At 49.6% G+C, this 10,005-nt stretch overlaps 1 pseudogene; it reads left to right on the top strand.

Moving 5' to 3' along the window:
* Window positions 1-5,272: 5,272 nt before the first annotated feature.
* On the top strand, window positions 5,273-6,860 carry LOC141127377 (uncharacterized; annotated as a pseudogene).
* The last annotated feature ends 3,145 nt before the right edge of the window (window positions 6,861-10,005 follow it).

The following is a 10,005-nucleotide window of genomic DNA, read 5'->3' as shown; positions in this document are numbered from 1 at the left end:
CAGCTGCTCAGTGTCCTCTCCTTACACAGAATCTAGTTGGCATTTCATTCTAGTAACAAACCCATCTACACAAACAACTATTTGGCATCCAAGTAGGCCCAAAAAAATGTGGGAAAATGCATATGGCCTAAACAATGGTGTTTTAGAGGCCGAAAGAAAAATGTTTAATACGAACGAATAATGGGCCCATGAACATTAAAGTTGCCCTTTTAAACTGTACAATTAAGAAAAGCATATGGAGCAGCACGAACGCAATAAAGACAGAAAGAATAGGAACACAGCACAACTACTTACTTTTTTGCAGCACTCTCCGGATCTTTCGGTACTGCTCTGGCTCTCTTAACTTCAGGTCCGACCACCGCTTCCTGAGCTGATCTTTCGATCGTCGTACCCCGAAATTCTTGTGAAGGCTTTTGACCACTTTCGCCATGATCTTTGCCTTTCTGATGTTGGGGTTGGGGTAAGGCCCATACTTTCCGTCATAGTCGGACTTCTTCATGATGTCGACCATCTCCAACATCTCCCCAAAGGACATATTTGTGGCCTTAAAACATCTCCTTCTGGATCGTGACGTGTCCGGATCCGGGCTTTCCTCCTCCTCCTCCTCCTCGTTCCTGCAATTAGCACGCACCTGCTCTAACTCCACCATGTGCTCTTCACCCACTGCGCTGAACGAAAAGGGGCGGGGAATAGACTAGAAAGAACGTCAGGGGCGGGCGGAGTTACACGCATGCGCAGTGTGTATAAAGCGTAACACGCGTGCGTATTACGTACGATCTGTGAGCGGAGGAAGGAGCATTGGACGCGCCGATCGTAAGAACGAAGGTAAGAGACAAACTTGTGCCTATACTGCTTCTACATTGAAGCCTATATTGTAACAAGATTAGGAGAGTTTTGTCTGACATTAGGCTTTGTCTTGTGTTGTGTCTTGCAGTGAACATGGATATCTTAGTGAAAGACAATGACTTCATGTCAGTATTCATAGATATCTTAAAGCGTTTGTAAAGGTGGTTTTTTTTTTAAATAACAAACATGTTATACTTACCTTCACTGTGCAGCTCGTTCTGCACAGAGTGGCCCCGAACCTCGTCTTCTGGGGTCCCTCGGCGGCTGTTTCAGCTCCTCCCCGCAAGCATTCACCACCTTAATGCGAGCTCCCTCGCACGGTGGTGAGTGCTTGCGGGCGCGCTCCCGTGATACAGCAGGCGGCTATAGGCGCGCCGCGTCATCGGATGTGATTGACAGCAGCGCGAGCCAATGGCTGCGCTGCTTTCAATCCATCCACTGCAGCCAATCAGCGGCCAGGGTGAGCGGAGGAACAGATGTCGGGAACGCGAAGCTGACTTTCGAGGCGTCAGGTAAGTAAAACGGGGGGGCTGGGGGCGGCGGTTCTGTCAGAAGTTTTTTCACCTTAATGCATAGAATGCATTAAGGTGAAAAAATTTTTACCTTTACAACCCCTTTAAGGGAGCTGCCATGTCTGTGGGAGATTAAACACCCCCATTACAAGAACCAAGCAAAGAGGAAGGCAGCACTGGTGCAATTGTGTGAAATTGTGAAGCAGGTGATCCCCACGGCAGACATCACCTATTTAAAGATCTTAATTGGTGGCCTGAGGAGTACATATCTAAGGGAGCGCAAGAAAGTCCTGGATTCACAGAGATCCGGAGCAGCAGATGACATCTATGTCCCCAGGATGTTGTACTACGACAGGCTGCATTTTCTGGCAGGCCAGACTGAACCCAGGCCATCCCTCTCCAGTCTTCCTTCCACGCTTCCTTCCCCCCCGGCTGAGGCTTCTGACGCCCAACTTGGGCCTTCCAGGCCACATGTGGAGGAGCCCAGATTGAGCCAGGTATAGTATTCCTCTAAATATTTCTGCTTGTCCAATCAATGATGTTAACTAGATGTTAGTTTGGAGTACTAATTTAGGATTGTGATTGATGAAGCAAAACATTACAACCATGTCCCTTTTTCATACACAGGGAAGTCTCAGCCAGGAGGTGGCCGGGCCGAGCCGGCTGGCTGATCTGCAGGTCCCTCCACTCCCCCTGAAAAGAGAAAGTGGCAGTAGGAAGAGTGCCCTAGAGGAGGCTACCGGAGGACTCTTTTGGAGGGCTACAGAGGTCCTGGGAGTACGACAGACCGTGGAGGAGGACATTGCTGCCGTCATTGCATATAAAATGCAGAGGATGGAGGAGGGCCAACAAGTCTTGTGTGAGGTGCTCATATTGGAGGCTCTTAACAAAGGTATGAGGGGCCAAATAACAGCTCAGACACACCTTTGCGATGGTCCTCCTCCTCCTCCTGCAGGTCCTCCTCCTCGTCCTCCCTCTCCTCCAGGTCCTCACAGTCCTCCTTCAGGTCCTACTCCTCCTCCTGCCACATCTCCAACTGCACAGCCACAGCCCAGAATGAAGTGTGAAAGGAAGACCAGAAAGTGAGGACCCTGGATCCAGTCTGGTCGGCCAAAAAATGCAGCCTCTTGTGGTACCACAGCCTGGAGACACACATGTCATCTGCTGCTATCCGGATCTCTGCGAATTCTGGACCAGACTGCTCTCCCTTACATATGGACTCCTCAGGCCACCAATTTTGATGTTGAAGAATTGATGTCTGCCGTGGGGGTCCCAGGCTTCGCTAATTTCTCCTGTTGATCCAGTGTTGCCTTCCTCTTTGTTTGGTTCTGAGCCCTTAATAAAGGATTTTTGTTTTGAATTATACTCTCCTATGTGTTTTACTTCAAAAAGGACAGTTGGTTTGTGAGGATTCAGGTACATTTCAAATATACAATGTAAAATGAACAAGGGACACCAACACCAAACAATCTCGTTGAGATTAAATAATAAAAGATATCAATGGTGTTGGGGTAACTTGACACACAAAACACACACGAAAATATTCTGGAGTAAAAATAAAAATAACATTGAACAAAGATCAGCCTTTGAAAAAATTCAAACATTAAAAAAAATAAAAGGCTTAAAATCCCCAAAAAAATTAAATAAAAAAAAAAAATTCAGTCAGATGTGACAACTAATAACAATATATTCAGGGAATCCCAATAAAAAAACAAAAATAAAACTTTGTGAGAAGTGTGTGTGAATATGAGCAGCAAAACTACTTAATTCTTGTCACATTATAAAGAAGAAGAGAGTGCGCTGTATTAAACCATTTTTAACATTGCAGCGTGACGAAAGTGCTGTATCCATTGCGAACGCTAAGTTTACCAGAACGAGCTGTTCCGTCTTGGAATTTCTTCTGAGCATGCGTGGCACTTTGTGCGTCGGAACAGGCCACACACGGTCGGAATTGACGCGATCGGATTTTGTTGTCGGAAAATTTTATCTCCTGCTCTCCAACTTTGTGTGTCGGAAAATCCGATGGAAAATGTCCGATGGAGCCCACACACGGTCGGAATTTCCGACAACACGCTCCGATCGGAAATTTTCCATCGGAAAATCCGACCGTGTGTACGGGGCATAAGTCAGGAAGTCCAATGGCGGGAGCTTTAGACAAAATTTGAATAAGCTCCTTCATCTGCAATTCATTGTCCCATGTGAGTTTGAAAGGATTTCTAGTGGTATATAGAGGAGCCATAAGTTCTGATGCATTTGGAATACAGTCCCTACAATATCCCACTAACCCCAGGAAGGTATGTAGTTGCCGTACATTTCTTGGCTTTTCAAAGTTTTGTAGAGTTTTAACTCAATCTGGGGTTAGGTGACGGATTCCATGTGAAATGTAGTGACCCAGGAAGATCACTTTCTCTTAGCAGTATTGTAGCTTATCTTTGCTAACTTTGTTGTTACTGTTATAGAGAAACATGAGAAGACTTATGCCCCGTACACGCGGTCGGACTTTGTTCGGACATTCCGACAACAAAATCCTAGGATTTTTTACCTACGGATGTTAGCTCAAACTTATCTTGCATACACACGGTCACACAAAGTTGTCGGAAAATCCGATCGTTCTAAACGCGGTGACGTAAAACACGTACGTCGGGACTATAAACGGGGCAGTGGCCAATAGCTTTCATCTCTTTATTTATTCTGAGCATGCGTGGCACTTTGTCCGTCGGATTTGTGTACACACGATCGTAATTTCCGACAACAGATTTTGTTGTCGGAAAATTTTATATCCTGCTCTCAAACTTTGTGTGTCGGAAAATCCGATGGAAAATGTGTGATGGAGCCTACACACGGTCGGAATTTCTGACAACAAGGTCCTATCACACATTTTCCGTTGGAAAATCCGACCGTGTGTACGGGGCATTACTATTTCTCTGCTACAAATGTCCTTTGTATCAGAACAAATAAGCAAATCGTCTATGTACTGAAGCAAAACTGTGCTTGGGTGTGAGGGGGACCATTGGTCCTATACTTGCTTTAACGCAGTATTATATTCAGAGGGGCTACTCACACAGCCTTGGGGCAATCTTGTCCATGCTAACTTTTGGGCATCATGGGTAAATGAAAAAAGGTGCCAGCAATCTGGGTGCAGGGGCACCGAAAAGAAAGCATTTGCAAGATCAATCACTGTAAAGCAGGTGCTGGAGACAGGTATTAAACTTAGTAAAGTGCGGGGGTTGGGCACAATCGGGGTATCTGCCTCTATTATATTGTTAATGGCTCTCAAATCATGCACCATGTGGTATGTCACCTGCCCACCAGGGGCGTAACTATAGGGGGCGCAAGAGTCGCGACTTCGACCGGGCCCTGTGCTGCAGGGGGCCCGCGCGGCCCCCCTTTACATATGGCCGGCGGCAGCATAGGCCGGGCGGCTAGGAGTACCAGTGCACCGTGCGCACGGGTGGCTGGAGGTGGGGGGTGACTATCAGCTCCATGCTCGAGTACGGCACAGGCTGCTCTTTAGCTGTGCATTCCCCGCATGACCTGCTGTGTCCTCGGCTGGCTCCTCTGGGCCCCCCTCTCCTGCTCCATCCAGCGCTGCTCAGTCCGGTGTCTGTCCCGCCCCCTGATTCCAGCTCACACTGCATTGCATGCTTCTCCCGGGCAAATAAACTTTAAGCACAGAGATGCAGTGCAGCCCTGTGAGAGCCGGCTCCCCGGAGGACACCGTTGGCTTGTCTGCCAGCCCCCCTTCTCCCCCGTCATACACAGATGATGACAGAGAAGTCTTTATGGGAGATACACTGATCGCCCGTCCAGCGCGCTGGAGGGAGCCCAGGCCACCACGGATGAGTGCCCGGCCTGCAGCTTGGTCATGGTGAGTGAGATTACCCCATCCCTCACATACCCCCTCCACCCCCCCTATGGACAGGGACCCCATCACACCCGGGGACAGGGACCCCATCTCCTCTGGGGACAGGAACCCCGCCATCACCCCTGGGGATAGGGACTCCATCAATCCTGAGATAGGGACCCCATCACCCCTGGGGACACGGACCCCATCACCCCTGGGGACAGGGACCCCATCATCCCTGGGGACAGGGACCCCATCATCCCTGGGGACAGGGACCCTATCATCCCTGGGGACAGGGACCCCATCACCCCTTGGGACAGGGACCCCATCACCCCTGGGGACAGAGACCCCATCACCCCTGGGGACAAGGACCCATCACCCCTGGCGACAGGGACCCATTATCCCTGGGGACAGGGACCCCATCACCCCTGGGGACAGGGACCCATCATCCCTGGGGACAGGGACCCCATCACCCCTGGGGACAGGGACCCCATCACCCCTGAAGACAGGGACCCCATCACTCCTGAGACAGGGACCCCATTACCCATGGAGACAGGGGCCTCTTCTCCCAAGGGGACAGGGGCCTCTTCTCCCAAGGGGACAGGGACCCCATCTCACCTGGGGACAAGGACCCCATCACCTCTGGGGATAGGGACCCTATCACTCCTAATGACAAAGACCCCATCTCCCATGGGGACAGGGACCCCTTCTCTCCTGGGGACAGGGACCCCTTCTCTCCTGGGGACAGGGACCCCATCTCCCAAGGGGACAGGGACCCCTTCTCACCTGGGGACAGGGACCCCATCTCCCAAGGGGACAGGGACCCCTTCTCACCTGAGGACAGGGACCCTGTTTCCCCTGGAGACAGGGATCCCATCACCTCTGGGGACAGGGATCCCATCACTCCTAAGGACAAGGATCCCCTCTCTCCTGGGCATAGGGACCCCCTCTCTCCTGGGCACAGGGACCCCTTCTCTCCTGGGTACAGGGACCCCATCTCCCATGGGGACAGGGACCCCATCTCTCATGGGGACAGGGCCCTCTTGTCACCTGGGTACAGGGCCCTCTTGTCACCTGGGTACAGGGACCCCATCTCCCAAGGGGACAGGGACCCCTTCTCATCTGGTGACAGGGACCCCATTTCCTATGGAGACAGGGAACCCTTCTCACCTGGGGACAGGGACCCTATCTCCTCTGGAGACAGGGATCCCATCACCTCTGAGGACAGGGACCCCATCACCCCTAAGGACCCCATCTCCCATGGGGACAGGGACCCCTTCTCTCCTGGGCACAGGGACCCCATCTCCCATGGGGACAGGGACCCCATCTCCCATGGGGACAGGGACCCCATCTCCCACGGGGACAGGGCCCTCTTGTCACCTGGGTACAGGGCCCTCTTGTCACCTAGGGATAGGGATGCCATATCCCCTGGGGACAGGGACCCCATCTCCTCTAAGGACAAGGACCCCATCTCCCATGGTTACAGGGACCCCTTCTCACCTGGGGACAGGGACCCCTTCTCACCTGGGGACAGGGACCCCTTCTCACCTGAGGGCAGGAACGCCATCTGCCCTGGGAAAAAGAACACTGTCTCTCCTGGGGACTGGGACCCATCCTGCCCAGGGACAGGAACCCCATCTCCCCTGGCTGGAGGATAGGGGGGCACCAGCATGCGGTCACTGGAGATGGGGGCAGGTACAGCACCAGCAAGGTGTGTACTCCAGCCCGTGTGCTCTTTCCCGAACCCCCTCGTGGGCTCTGCCAGGTTCCCACATCCCCTCTCCTGCTGGTTGCTGCTGGGAGTTTGTCAGGACAGAGAGTGGGAAATGGGCCGGTAAATGTGTAATTTACCGCCCCTTCTTTTTCTAAATTGAGAGTCAGTGATCTGTACTGATCACTGACTGTCCATTCATAACTGTGACATATAGTAAACTGTGTTACTATGCTTCAGTTTATGAATGGACAGGAAGCTCTATACAGAGCTATTCCTGTCCATTCATTCTATGTAGCTGAGGCTGCAGAGAAGGAGATTGGGGGCTTTGTTCTCAGTCTTACTCTTTGTCTCAAGGGTGGAACATCAGAGGTCTGTTTAGACCTCTAATATCTCACCAAAGCCCCCCAACGGGGCTCCTAAAAAACGGTAAAAAAAAACAAAACTACTGATACCAGTGGCAGAACTACAGGTCTCACAAAGGTCGTACCTGTGACCGGGCCCTGGAGTTCCACCACCGGACTCGAAGGGAAGGGCCCCGGCTGGGGTTCAGGGGGGCCCTTCATGGTTTCTTGCACCGGGGCCCTGAAGGTTCTAGTTACGCCACTGCTGCCCACCCTTCTTGTCTGGCTTCTTTGCAATTGGAAACAGGGGTGTATTGACTTGGGACTTAATTGGTACAACAACCCATGCTGCTCTCATTTGAGTGATTTGATCCTTTATCTCCTCAGTCTGAGCAATACTCAGTGGGTACTGTTTAATCTGTGGGAGATGGGCTCCTGGTTTAATTTTTATAATGACTGGGGTGCAATCCAGCAGACCTACATCATATTTGCTGGTGGTCCATAATTCAGCGGGAATCACTTTCAATTCTGGTGGAAATGGCGGAGTGGAGTCCTGGATTAAAAATACTCCACAGGCAGAATTTAAAACTTCTCCTGATACACTACTAACCACTTGGACTCCTGTAGGAGTGTAGTCTATGTTTGCTAACATTTGGTTCAAAATGTCAGCTCCCAAAAGATTGGTAGGAACTGTGTCTGAAACTAACACTTTAGTGACAATTTCTGTTTGCTGTCCTAGCCTGAGTTTAAGTGGCTTGGACTCAACCAAATCAGTAGAGGTCCCGGTTAGGCCAACACCAGAGAGAACATTTGTAGATAATAATCCTGGAGGTAAGTCCTCTATATTAAAAACATTTCGGCTTGCACCAGTATCAGTTAAACAGGTTAATTCTGTTTCTCCTACAGGATAGGGGAGTTCTTGTAAAAATACTTTTACTCTGGCCTCGGGACCATTGTCTCCCCTATTTAACATGATTGATACTGGCATGCCATTTTCCTATGCCTGATCCACTGCTTTTGGCAGAGAACTGGGATCAGCATGAGGTGCCTCTTAGCTCTTTTCAAGTCTACGGTCAAGAAGATGGCAGAATTTGGCTATGTGTCCTTCCCCATCACAATTGTAGCATATAATTGGTCCCCGATTGCCATGATTTCTGAAATTGCCTTTGCCTCTTCCTCTTCCTCTTCCTCTCTGCTTCCCCGTGTACATAACCTTGGGTTTTCTGTCTTTTTGGTTAATCCTGTTTTCTATGGATAATAGGATAGGCAGGACGTCTCGAATAGACATATTGCCTGCCTCAGGCCTTGCTGTGAACAACTTTTCTTTCAACTGGGGTATTAAACCATCAAGAAACCTTTGTTTCATCAGTTGTGTAGATGGACTTGCAGTTTCTCCCGCCTTCTCTTCCTCTATTTTAATGCCTGCTTCCTCAGCCATATCGCTTAACCGCCTCCAATAAGCCCCTGCTGCTTCCTCTTTCCCTTGCTTAGCATTCATAAATTCAGCATGTCTGGTTTGTCCATATATTTAGGGCAATTTTTCCTTCAATTTCTTACAAACCTCCCGCCCACTAACCATCTTACCTAGATTTTTGACGTCTATACCACATTCTTTATGTATATAGCCAGACATGTTGCTTCTCACTGCTTTAATAAGAAGCTGATGAATGTCAGTAGCAGAAGCCTCATATGCTTCCTGTGCAGCGCTAAGTTTGTGAGCAAACCCAATTGGGTTCTTTCTAGGATCTCCCAATCCCTCTAATATGGCTCTCATATCTTGGGGACTAAAAGGTACATGCCATTTAATTTGAGACTTATGGGGCATACACACGGTTAGACTTTTCGGCTACAAAAGTCTGACGGACGCCGACGGACCAAATCCAGCGGACAATCCAATCGTGTGTGGGTTCCCCGGACTTTCAGCGGACTTTTCCAGTTGCAAATCTGACAGACTTTAGATTTGGAACATGCTTCAAATCTTTACGTCTTAACTCCACCGGACCCAGAAATCCGCTCGTCTGTATGCTAGTCCGACAGACAAAAACCCACGTTAGGGCAGCTATTGGCTACTGGCTATCAACTTCCTTATTTTAGTCCGGTGTACATCATCAAGTACAAATCCGTTGGACTTTTGTGTGATCGTATGTAGGCAAGTCCATTCGTTAGAAAGTCCGCCGCAAGTCCGCCAAAAGTCCGTTGAAAGTTTGTCGGACGGGCTGTCGGACTTTTGTAGCCGAAAAGTCCGACCGTGTGTACGCCCCATTACTGTCAACAGCATTACCTTCAAAAACTAATTGGGTTCTGACAGGATAAACTGCAACAGATTGCTCTATGCCAGGGGCAGAAGGGCTGGCATCTCCCTTCCTTCTCTCTTCATCTTGCTGCCACAATTTGGAAATTATGGTTTGCTCTGGAAGTTCAGACTCTATATCTCTTTCTCTGGCCAAAGCCTTAAGTTCATAGAGATCTAGTTTTGCATATGTACCTTTTGATTTATGCCAATCATCTGTTTCTAGGATACGAGCCAAAATCCTCTTTGTAGGTTGATATGGGGCTGTAATGCTCTGTACACACGGTCACACAAAGTTGTCGAAAAATCCAATCGTTCTGAACGTGGTGACGTAAAACACATAGGTCGGGACTATAAACGGGGCAGTAGCCAATAGCTTTCATTTCTTAATTTATTCTGAGCATGCGTGGCACTTTGTGTGTTGGATTTGTGTACACACGATCAGAATTTCCGACAAC

The sequence above is a fragment of the Aquarana catesbeiana genome, linkage group LG02 (assembly GCF_042186555.1).
Source record: "Aquarana catesbeiana isolate 2022-GZ linkage group LG02, ASM4218655v1, whole genome shotgun sequence".
Taxonomy (NCBI): domain Eukaryota; kingdom Metazoa; phylum Chordata; class Amphibia; order Anura; family Ranidae; genus Aquarana; species Aquarana catesbeiana.
This window is presented reverse-complemented; position numbering and strand designations above follow the sequence as displayed.